Genomic DNA, 12,500 nt, shown 5'->3' with positions numbered 1-12,500 from the left:
CTCTCCTTCTCTTCCCTCTCTCCTTCTTCTCCCTCTCTCCTTCTCCTCCCTCTCTCCTTCTCCCTTTCTTACCTCGTTCTCTCCACTTCACCCTCCCTCCGTCCTTCTCTCCCGTTCTACCTACCTCCATCTCTCTCCCTTTCTCTCTACTTTTTTTCTAATTTCCTTCCGTCTTCCCCTTGTTCCCTCCCTTCTCCTTTCCTCCCCTCGCCCCTTCTCCCCCCTTTCTTTCTCCTCCCTTCATCTTTTTCCCCTCCCGTCGCCTCTCTTTCTTCCCTCTCCTCCATCTGCCCCCTCTCCTTCTCCCTCCTCCCCTTCCCCCTTCGTCTCCCTCCCTCTCTGTTGCCCTGCCCCCTCACCACACCTTAATAACCCCCCTCCCCCCCTGTGCATGGCTGTCAGGGTGTTCGGATTTTCCATTGTTTTTCATTAATGTACCTTTTTTTCAAGGACAGGTGGCTGGAATTTACCCCTGAGTGCGAATGAATTTTGTCTTACGAGCTTGGCTGATTTGATTCTCTGTGATAAAGGAAACGAAGGTTTATGCTCTGAAGGAAGTTTGTTCTTGCAGGCGCATGAGTAGGTGTTTATACACCATACTGTATATCATGTATATATATATATATATATATATATATATATATATATATATATATATATATATATATATATATATATAATATATATATATATAATATATATATATATATATTATATATATATTATATATATATATATATATATATATATATAATATAAATATATATATGAATATATAATATATTGTACATACATATATATATATATATATATATATATAGATATATATATATATATATATATATATATATATGAATATATAATATATTGTACATACATATATATATATATATATATATATATATATATATATATATATATATATATATATATAAAGAGAGAGAGAGAGAGAGAGAGATGTAGATAAGTATATAGATAATAAAACTATATATGCATATATATGTTTATATATATATATGTTTATATCATATTTTCATATTTTCTACATGCATGGATACAGGCAACCAATCAAGAAATACACACGCACACGCACACGCACACGCACACGCACACGCACACGCACACGCACACGCACACGCACACGCACACACACACACACACGTCTACGTCTATGTGTCCTCTCTGCGTTAATACTAGTGAATCTTGACACACAAACAGAGCACAAGCCAACCAAGGAAATGCACGCACAAACGCGAACACACAGACATACACACTCATGGCAAAGGTGGGGCTAAGGTCAAGGGTTAAGCTAGGCGGCCCGAGGCAGGGTCAGGAATCTGTGGCGGTAATACCTACAATCTTGTCTCGCCCCCTCCCCTCCCCCGGCCCATCCCCCCTCTACCCGCACGCTCACACAATCGCCGCACGTTTGCTCATTCGCATATCGCCGATGCGTTCTCGTTTCTCAAAGCACAGTCTTTTGTTCGGGCGTTCCCTGTGCGTTCGCTTTGCTTGCTTAGTGCTTGGGGCGAGTTTTTTTTCGTATACATGATTTTTTTTTTTTTTTTTTTTTTTTTATGATTACTTGCACTCTCTGAGATTCTTGGGGGTATTTTCTCACGTTCGTGTTCTCCATGTTCTTGTTCTTACTCTTGTGCTGTTCACTTTCGGTTATCGGAAGTATTGCACTCGTGCGTAAAGGCCACGTAGCAACGCACTCTTCCGCTCACACCTTCACACCCTCATCGACAACGCACCTTCTAAAATAGAGCAGATATCCACCCTCACGTCGCCATTTCGTCTCCTTTCCCCTTCTCAGCCTCGCAACATTGACACGATCTTGCAACATACTCACGCCTCATGAAACCGCCGATAATCAAACACTACATTTCTCATGACCAGTTCCTTTCCAGTATGTTTACCTCTCGCAATGAGACGCTTTTATGAGGGCATTACGACATACCTACATACCTTTGCGACCTCCATGCCAAATGACCCTCCTGCACGTTCGCTCAATGTGTCAAAATAAAGTCTACAGATACCGCGGATGTTTATTCTCTCCTTTGTTGAGGTCTGGGATTACAGTTACCGTAAGACCCCCTATGATTTTTCTTATCGGCTTGTCCCGTGGTCTTCCATTACTGATGTAAATGCGATCGTAAATAGTTAAGCATTGGGTTGGGAACTCCTCGTGCTTTCCTGTGATGGACTACCGCGTCTTGTTGTTACGTCTTGATGTTGTTATTTATCTTGATTTAAGGGGGGGAGGAGGGGGGGGGGGAAGGAGTCTGACGTCTCATTCGGGTCTTGGTAGGAAAGGGGCTTTTGGTTTTCGATTTGGTCTTTGTCGTTTTAGATTCTTTTTGACTGAGATGTCTTGGAGTTTTCGTATTGTCATTTATTTGTATTTGTATCTTTTCTCCCTCTTTTTTTACCTTTGTTTTTTTCTTCTTCTTTTTTTTCTTTTTTTGGATAAACGAATTCCAGTGAAAATTCTAAAGTGACGTGACATTACAAGCAGAAATTGTATCTCAAGCGCTTGGCATTCTTTCTCGTTCGGATTCAGGGACACTTCTTCGCCCTCCTCCCTCCTCTTGCTCGTTTGTTGTTCCCACCCAAGAGACCCGCGGCTTGCAACATGCAATAAATAGATCGATGTTTTTATTAGGCCGATAATACCGCTGGATTGGCCGAGAATTAAAGCGAAGTCGTGCTCGCGGTCGGTCGGACTTTTCAATCGGAGCGACTGCCGCGGCCCAACCCCTCGCTCCCTCGGGCGCTTCCTGATTTCACCCATTGTGCAGAACGTGGGTTTTTACTCGCCAGCGGGAGAGAGAGATAAGGATCGGGGGTCTAGCGCCGATCGGGAGAGGGCTTTCTCGTGATGCTATCCCCGGACACCGAGCAATTAGCGCCTCGGTTAATTGAGAACTATCGATGGGTCGTTTAACGGATGGTGTGCGCCGCGTCGTTGCTCTTGTTTGATCTCTTGCTCTCTATTCTCCTCTCTCTTCTCTTCTCTTTTCTTTCTTCCTCTCTCTTATCTTCTCTTCTCTTCTCTTCACGTTGCCTTCTCTCTCTTCTCTTCTCTTCTCCTTTTTTTTCTCTCCTCTCCTTTCTTCTCTTCTCTCTTCTCCTCTTCTCTCCTTTCCCCTCCCCTCCTCTCCTCTCCCCTCCCCTCTCTCCCCTTCTCCTTCTCCCTCTCCCTCTCCCTCCCTCTCTCTCTCTATCTCTACTTATCTATATCTATATCTGTCTCTCTCTCTCCCTCTCCCTCTCCCTCTCCCTCTCCCTCTCCCTCTCCCTCTCTCGCTGCGCCCTCCCTAAATGAGTTGCACTCTTGTCGACTTTATTTTGTTTGTATTTCAACTGTGCTGATATATTTCACACTTAATGCATATCTTTTTAAACTCAATTTCACATTTTGTTATGTTCAAAATTTCATTTACTTTGTGAAGTACTTACACACCGAAATCCATCATTACAGCCATTTTAACTAATGACCTTTTTTTACTATTGTTATTGCAGAGCGAAAGTACCTGAATATCCTGTTATTATTCCCGCTACAGCTGTAAGACGAGCAAGCAAGCATAAATTCCTGCTTCATTTATTAAAAGAATTACCGCTGCCTCTCCCCCACGGAAGCATATAAATCACTGACACAAGAACTTCCATCAACAACAGCTTATAGCATCACTCCCTCGTTAACTTTAAAAGCAGCTATTATTGCTTCTCACACTTAATCCGTGCGGGAAATAGAGCCGAAGGAACCGAGGTTATCGCAAGATTGACAGATAGACGGTGGAGAGGGAGAGAGATGGGGTGGGTGGGTGAGGGTGGGGGTGTAGGGAGAGAGGGAGGGAAGGAGGTGGGGGGAGGGATGGGAGGTAGGTAGGTAGGTAGGTAGGTAGGTAGGTAGGTAGGTAGGTAGGTAGGTAGGTAGGTAGGTAGGTAGGTAGGTAGGTAGGTAGGTAGGTAGGTAGGTAGGTAGGTAGAGAAGGAGGGGGATTAGAGAGAGAAAGAGAGAAGGGTAAGGAGAAGGTGGGGAGAGAGAAGGAGGGGGGTTAGAGAAAGAGAGAAGGGATGGGAAGAAGAGAGTGAGGGGGTAGGAAGAGAGAGAGGGGATAGGGAAATAGGGAGGAGGGTTAGGGAGAGAGAGAATAAAAGAGAGAGAGAGGGAGAGAAGGGTGGAAGGGGTGGGAGGGAGAGGGGGAGTAGGAGGGATGGGTAGGAGGGATACGGGGGTAGGGGAGGAAGGGAGGAGGGGAACAAAGAGAATGAGAGAGAGGGAGAAAAAGAGAGAGAGAGAGGGAGGGGCGAGGACGGGAGAAAGGGGAAATAGGATTATAGGCACATATTGTGTGTGTCGTGTCCGTCCGTCCGTCCGTTCGTCCTCAAAGAAACATCACGGACAATCCTTGCTGTTCAAAGTGTTTAAACGCTGCCTGAGGTCGCAGAGGGAAAAGTGAAGGGAGTTATCAGTGAAGCTGTGTACGTGCCCGGGTCCTGATCGTTTTCAAAGAGATCCATAAGTTAGAGACAAATAAGCCCAGTCAGTATGAAGTCATCTCACGTGCCGAAGGAAAGGAGACGTCAGCGCAGCGCCCCAAGAAGGGAAGGGCATTTGGAGTCCTTGGTATGCATATCAGAGCGTGATACGCGGTTCTTCTTCCCCCGACCCTCAAGGAAGCCGATGCAAGGCAGGGACGCCGGCCAAGTGTGCAGAAGACAGGGCCAATTTTCCCCGATGACAACAATGAGAAGCGAAGCAATCATGGTGATTGAAGATGTCTTGCAAGACGACTCTGCGGGCGCGATGCAGGGTACGGCGAGGTGTTCCTTCCCGGGGACCAGAGGACGGCTGGTGACCGCAGAGAGTATGAGGAAACTGGCACAACAGACTGTAGCCGGCGGGAAAAGCCTCCAGAACGCGACCACAGTTGCGGTTGCCGCTTATGGTCCAGAGTCATGGGCGCTCAAGAACTGATGCAGAAGGAGAGCAGACGCCCGCGACAGCTAGTGTCATAGGCCATTTTTTTCTCTCTCTGTCGCAAGAACAGAAACCGGGGCGGGAGAGACGGGCGAGAAGATGCTGGTGCCTGAAAGATGGGATGCTGGGTACGCCATAGGATGAGAGAGAGAGACTTGGATTGGAGGGAGGCTGGCGGAGGACAGCCGATTGGACTTTTCTTCGCTCCATTGTTTTTTTTGTGTTTGTTTCTCTCCTTTGTTTTCTTTCTCTTTTTTATCGTCTCTCCTTATCTTTATTCTTTTCCACCTCTTCCTCTTCCTTATTCTTCTCATTTTCCTTTTTCTTGCTTTTGTTCTCCTCCATCTCCTTCTACTCCTCCTCATCCTCTATCTCCTCCTTCTCCTCTTACACCTCCCCCTCTTCGTTCTCTCTTCCTCCTCCTTCTCTTTCTCTATCTAATTCATTCTTTTTCATCTTATTTCCATCCCTTTGTTTCTCTTTTTTTGCTTCTTCTCCTCTTCCTCGATCACTGTAATCTGTGTCTATTAAATGATTGGCCGTTGTATCAAGACCTTGACACAGTTTCGTTCACTAAAATGGAAAAGAAAATTTGCGTTGTTTTTCCCTGCATGACGGGTCATGAAAGTGAGTTATGCAGGCGTGTGTGTTTTTATGTGTGTATGTGGGTTTGTTTGTGTGTGCGTGTGTGTCTGTATCACTCTCTCTCTCTCTCTCTCTCTCTCTCTCTCTCTCTCTCTCTCTCTCTATATATATATATATATATATATATATATATATATATATATATATATATATATATATATACATACATACATACATACATACATACATACATACATACATACATATATATATATATATATATATATATATATATATGTGTGTGTGTGTGTGTGTGTGTGTGTGTGTGTGTGTGTGTGTGTGTAGACAGACAGATAGATAGATATATATATACAGATATAGATAGATTGCTAGATAAATAGGTAGATATACACACAATATGTGCTTAAATATGTATGTGTGTGTATATATATATATATATATATATATATATATATATATATATATATATATATATATATATATATATATATATGCATGTGCATATACACTTACATGCATATATATACCGTGTTTGAATAAAGATACAGCTCCTCTAAGAGTTAGTAGGATTAGAGAGAAAATAAATTCAACAGGATTTACACGAGATGAAATCAGCCAAGTCATCCTCAGGTGTGTTTTGAGTGAATCGCCCCATCCTGGCAGTTATTTTGTTCACTTCATTTGGTTAGATATGAGTTTTATATTTATATTAGATTTGTCTCCAGCTATAGAAATCAGATACATAGCTGATTTAAGGTTTTACATAGACATGCACGTACACGCACACACATGTACGCGCACGCACACGCGCACGCACACGCGCATGCACACTCACACTCACACTCAAAAAAATATATATATGTATCTCTCTCTCTCTCTCTCTCTCTCTCTCTCTCTCTCTCTATATATATATATATATATATATATATATATATATATATATATATATATATATATATATATATACGTACCTATGTATGTATGTATACACACACACAGACACAAACGATAGACATAAAAATTGAGAGCGGGATAAACACCGAACAGAGATGCAGATAAACAGACACGTGTGCTCAGACATACACACCTCATCCCACAACCGCGCATGCGCCCACGGACCACAATTCCCACGAAGTCAAATACGGACACTTTGATGTCAGACATCTGGGCAGAGAGGCCACACGGAGGCTACTTTATGGACACTTAAGGGGCTTGTGATGGTGGGTGATTTATAAGGGGTTGTAGGCTTAGTCCTTTTGAGGGTCGTTCGGCTAAGGGTTGTTGTCTTAAAGGAGGGGAGGATGATTTGATGTTTGGAAAAAGGTTTTCTGATTTATAGGTGTTACTATGAGTATTATTGTTCTGGATTTATTGTCTGTTTTTCTTGACATACTGATTATATATATATATATATATATATATATATTTTTTTTTTTTTCCTCGTAATTACTTTTTTATCATCTTTATAGTCGCGATGCTAAGCTAATCAAAGGTTGATTATCACAAGAACAACAAAGAAAAAAGAAAAAGAAAAAGAAAAAGGAAAAAAAAAAAAACGAAGGAACGAAGCAATAAAACATTCATAATAACAATGCTAACGATAATAACAATGATACTACTAAGAATAATAATACCTGATACTAAAATGAAAATAATAAAAGAGCATACCCAATAAAAAACGGTGATAAAGATGAACAAGAGAACAAAAAAAACGACCACCCGGCCTAGGAGGCAGAAAGCGGCCTTGGGAGACAGAAGCCACGATGGATTTTGTCTTTTTGGTCGTTTTTTGGAATTCTATTTTGGATTCTTAGCTTTTTATCAGTATCTTTTTTGTAGGTTGGTTGTTATTGTTTGTTTTTTTCTTTTATTTTTTTTCCTTTTTTTTCTTTAATTTTCTTCTTCATTTTTTTTCATTTTCTTCTTCATTTTTTTTCATTTTCTTCTTCATTATCTTCATATTCTTTTATATTATTTTGTGTTTCTCTTTCTTTACTCTCTATACCAGTTTCTGTTTATTTTTTCATTGGTATTCTTTTTTTCTTTGATATTCCTTGTTTTTTCTTTTATTTTTTTCCTTTGACATTGTTTTTTCTTTGATTTCTTTTTTTTTCTTTGACTTTTTTTTCTTTCTTTGATATTCTTTTTTTTCCTTTGATATTTTTTATGTTTGATTTTATTTTCTTTTTCTTTGATATTCTTTCTGTTTTTTCTTTGGTTTTCTTTCTTTGATTTTATTTTATTTATTTATTTATTATTTTCTTTTTTTTTTTGCTTTCATATTCTCTTTTTTTTATCTTTGATTTTCTTTTTTTCTTTGATGTTCTCTTGTTTTTTGTTGTTGTTTTTTTCTTTGATTTTCCTTTCCGTTTTTCTTGTGCTACGCTTCTCGTTTCTTTTTTAATATTGGGAAGTAGGATTCTTTTTTATTTTTATTTTTTCATTAATTTCTACATTTTTCTCTGTATTGTTTTGTCTCTTTGTTTTTTTGTTTTTTTTTGCTCTTAGATTCCTTTTTTTTCTTCTTTTCTCGCCTAATATCTTCTTTTTTCTATTTTCTTTCTTTTTCTTATTTTTTCTTTCTATTTTCTTCGATTCTCCTTTCCCTTATCTTTTTCTCTTATTTTTCTTCCTTCTCTCTTCATCCTCCTTTTCTAATTCTCTCTATGTTTTGTTTCCCTTTTTTACTTCTCCCTTTTTATCTTTCTTTTCTTTCTTTAATTCTTTCATCTATTTTTTTCTTTATTTTTTCTTTCTCTTTTCAGTAAAAGAGAAAAATAGAGAAACTATTGGTGAGGTATTGGGGGGGGGGGGGGGGGAAGGGGTAGCAATTCTGGCTGGGAGAAGAGGGGAAGAAGGGGGAGAGAAGGGGGAGAGGAAGAGGGAAGAGAAAGAAAGAAGAAGGGAAGAGAGAGAGAGAGAGAGAGAGAAAGAGAGAGAGAGAGGGGGTGGAAGAGAGAGAGAGAGAGAGAGAGAAAGAGAGAGAGAGAGGGGGGGTGAAAGAGAGAGAGGGAAAGAAGAGGATAAAGAAAGAAAAAAAAGAAAGAAAGAGGGAAAGAGAGAGAGAGAGAGAGAAAGAGAGAGAGAGAGAGAGGGTGAAAGAGAGAGAGAGAAAGAGAGAGAGACAGGGGGGGTGAAAGAGAGAGAGAAAAGAGCGAGAAAAATAGAGAGAAAATAGAGTGAGAAAGAGAGAAAGGAAGGGAGAGGGAGAGAGAGAGAAGAAAGAAGAGAGAGAGGAAGGGAGAGAGAGAGAAGAAAGAAGAGAGAGAGGAAGGGAGAGAGAGAGAGAGAGAGAGAGAAGAAAGAAGAGAAAGAGGAAGGGAGAGAGAGAGAGAGAGAGAGAGAGAGAGAGAGAGAGAGAGAGAGGAAGGGAGAGAGAGAGAGAGAGAGAGAGAGAGAGAGAGAGAGAGAGAGAGAGAGAGAGAGAGAGAGAGAGAGAGAGAGAGAGAGAGAGAGAGAGACATAACGCCTAAATCATATAAAGAAATGAAAGCGGTAGAAGAAGGGGTAGGGGGAGGGGGAGAGGGAAGGACGAGGTGGAGGTAGAACGCTTGGATGGGAGAGGGTAAGGGGAGGGAGAGGGGGAGGGGATGAGGGTGTAGTTCAGGGGCTCAAGAAGGGGTTAATCTCACTCTTTAGTGAAAGGGTTACACGAGAAGGCTGTTCATCCCGATTATAATCTAATTAATCTCGTTTGTTATCGCCTTTATTATTCTGTTTTTCTTATTCTTTTATAGTAATAATCTACCTTCTCTGAATACAATCATATTGTTATATATTAAAAAAAAAAACACGTAAAAAAAGTTCTTGCTATACGTAACTGTTTTTTTTTTCCTCCTTATATTTCAGTGATGTTGCAAGCGTGACTAGACTGGTTGCAGTTACAAGGTGAGTAGACTGAGGCTCCCCGAGTGCTACAGAGCCTCATGCATGGCCAAATATAGCGGAGGAAAACATCAAGGAAATCATGCCGTATTTCCTGCGTCTCTTGTGGTGCTTTAGATGCTTTGGAGTGTGTATGGTTGTGTGTGTGTGTGTGTGTGTGTGTTTGTGTATGTGTATGTGTATGTGTATGTGTATGTGTATGTGTTTGTGTATGTATATGTATATGTATATGTATGTATATATATATATATATATATATATATATATATATATATATATATATATATATATAGAGATATATATGCATATATATATGTATATATATTATATATAAATCTATGTATTTATGTATAAATATGTATATATATATATATATATATATATATATATATATATATATATATATATATATATGTGTGTGTGTGTGTGTGTGTGTGTGTGTGTGTGTGTGTGTGTGTGGTGTGTGTATGTATATATATATATGTGTTATATATATATATATATATATATATATATATATATTATATATATATATATATATATATTATATATATATGTATTATATAATATATATATATATAAAATTATATACATATATATATATATATATATATATATATATATATATTATATATATATATATATATATATATATTGTGTATGTATTCGCATACCCTTATTTTCTTCCTTGTGATATCTTTTTTATCACTTGCCTAGAAACCACCACACCAAAATATCGTAAGAAGGAGCGGCCAAAAGTCTATTAGTGTAAAAGCGTTCAAAAATTCCCATGGAACTGCGAGGCGCTTGCTGGCAACCCTGCAGCTGATAGCAAGATCAAATCTCAGTCTGGAACGCTAAAGTAGAAACTTCTCGGGAAACTTGGTATCGGAGAGACCTTGTGCACGTCACAGAATAATGTCCACACAAAAACATTAGCGTTTCCCTCCGTCTCTGCCCCCTGGTGTAGCTGGGCGGTGTACGAAGGGGGAAACGGCGGCTGTTTTTTCGTTGCTCTTTCTCTCTCTCTCTCCGGCGCCGTAATTGAATCCGTACGGCGGAAGAGGTTCGTTACGATCGTCGTAATCAGGTTCTCGCACACTCACGCCACACCTGCGCTTCGGGAGAGTGAGTTGTTTACCCCGGCGCTTGCATCTTTGTTTCTTCACCCCCCCCTCGCATCTTGCATTTTCTTGCAATTTAGTCCGGGTTCTTGCTGGAGAGAACTTCCCATTGGTCAGTCGCTAGAATGGAAGGGCGCTATTCAGTCCGAGGTTGACCAATAGGGAGCCGCCTCGGAGGCAACCACTTTGTCTTTAAGGTCAGCGGCGAGGTCAGGCTCTGAGGCTCGTCCACGGACCTTCACGAAATCACAGCTAAAGTTCAGGTCCAAGTCTCAAGCCATTTTGATATTGCTTCGATTGCCTGACGTTGTGGATTATGATGCTGTATAAGCGGCAGATACTCGCGTCTTCGAATATTGTTACAAACCAGTTATAAACGATGATATTACGAAGAGGGGGAAGGGTAGAGGGGTGGTAGGAGCAGGGAAGGGAGAAAGGGAGGGGGGTTGCAATCTGGCCGGTGATTGGTGGCGGCAAGGACCAATGGGCGGGCCAGGAAGTATAGGAACGTGCGTGGTAGCCTCGGCAGGTCAGTTTCCGGGGACACCTTCTGGGGTCACCCATTTCTCCTACTCATGATCCTAGGTCACTCGTACTCATAGATGGACGTAAGGAAATACAGGGTCTAATATACATACGTATGTATGAAATATCCCGATTACCGAGTCGGGTCGAAGGTCAGGCTCACAAAAAAGCGGTGGTCAGTAAAGAGTGGACAGACGATGGCCTGAGGGTAGTCTGGAGGCCACGTGCGCACGGTTGCCACGTGATTGCGAGACGCGAGATATTGCGGCTCTCTAGCTCGCTCCAGGTGCCGCACGCCGGGCTCCCCTTTGCCCTGTCGTGCCACGGTGCCGCGGCAGTCGTCGATGGCGTGGGGAGAGAGGCTATGGGAGGGGGTTCCTTAGAGGCGAGCGTAGATGCGAAGGTTGTGTTGTGTCTGGCCTGGCACAAAGAGCGTGGTGCGGGGGTGACCATCCTGGTTGAAGCTGCCCCCGTCCAACCTTCCGCCTGCCAGCTGACGACCCCTGTTCCTCGCCCGGCCAGTCCTGCTGCTGCTGACACTGCCGCCGCCGCCGCTGCTGCTGCTGCCACGCTGTCGTAGCCTCCACTGCTGCTGCTGCTTCTGCATACGTCACCACGAGCACGAGCTGTACTACCGTTTATGAGCCTGGTTATGCATGCGTTATAGCCACGACCGCTCCCATCCCGGCGACTTTGATGCGAGGCCCGCCATGCCCGCAGCGGTGTTGAAACACGTCGTTGCGTCATTCTGTCTGTGACGGCCGCGTGTCAGTTGGAAAACTTTCCAACGTAGAGACGTCACTGTCACGTCCATGGCCTGTCCGACGAGAAAACAAACGTGACCATTATTTTCGATGTCATTACAAAGATTATTACATCATTATTACATCATCGCCATCACTTAACCATCACCCCTATATCCTGACATACGTTATACAGCGAAAAACACACATTACAGAGTACACACATTCGTAATTGAAGACCCATGGCCTCTGTGTTCCCACGTGACGAAAATCCTGAATGGATGCCTGTGTTTTGCTCTCGTGTCTCGAGGCCTCATTACTGGTGATAAATTCCCTAAAAGGCTTATCTATGGCCATTATGAGAACATACATTAACGAGGCATTAAACTGTTATCGAGAGTATAAACGAGAGCGTAAGAAAAGGAGGGGGAGGGGAGGGTTGGCGTTGAGGGAAATATTTTCAAGTTTTTTTGTTTTTTTTAAAGTCTAGAAAAAAATCTTTGAGACCCTACTCCCTGTTTACGCATGTCTTTCTAACGTGTGATATTATCCCCGCCTCTTACACACTTCACCAAGATTTTTATGGCCTTTGGTGATCCAGTAATGCATCCGCTTGCTGACAACTCC

At 41.7% G+C, this 12,500-nt stretch overlaps 1 protein-coding gene across 9 annotated transcripts in view; it reads left to right on the top strand.

Moving 5' to 3' along the window:
* LOC122245868 (TOX high mobility group box family member 4-A) overlaps window positions 1-12,500 on the top strand; it is a 1,066,433-nt gene that overhangs the window by 465,370 nt on the left and 588,563 nt on the right. For 7 of the 9 annotated variants that reach the window (XM_086540810.1, XM_086540813.1, XM_086540809.1 and 4 more), the window contains exon 4: window positions 9,446-9,484. The exons of the other annotated variants lie outside the window; for them this stretch is intronic. The gene's annotated coding sequence lies outside the window, so the exon portion shown is untranslated. The remainder of the gene's footprint in view (window positions 1-9,445; window positions 9,485-12,500) is intronic. 9 annotated transcript variants of the gene reach the window in all.

The sequence above is a fragment of the Penaeus japonicus genome, unplaced genomic scaffold (assembly GCF_977035675.1).
Source record: "Penaeus japonicus unplaced genomic scaffold, GWHDUDI00000001_assembly GWHDUDI00000010, whole genome shotgun sequence".
In the NCBI taxonomy this organism is placed as follows: Eukaryota; Metazoa; Arthropoda; class Malacostraca; order Decapoda; family Penaeidae; genus Penaeus; species Penaeus japonicus.
Note: the sequence above shows the minus strand (reverse complement) of the source record. Positions and strands in the feature narration are given on the sequence as shown.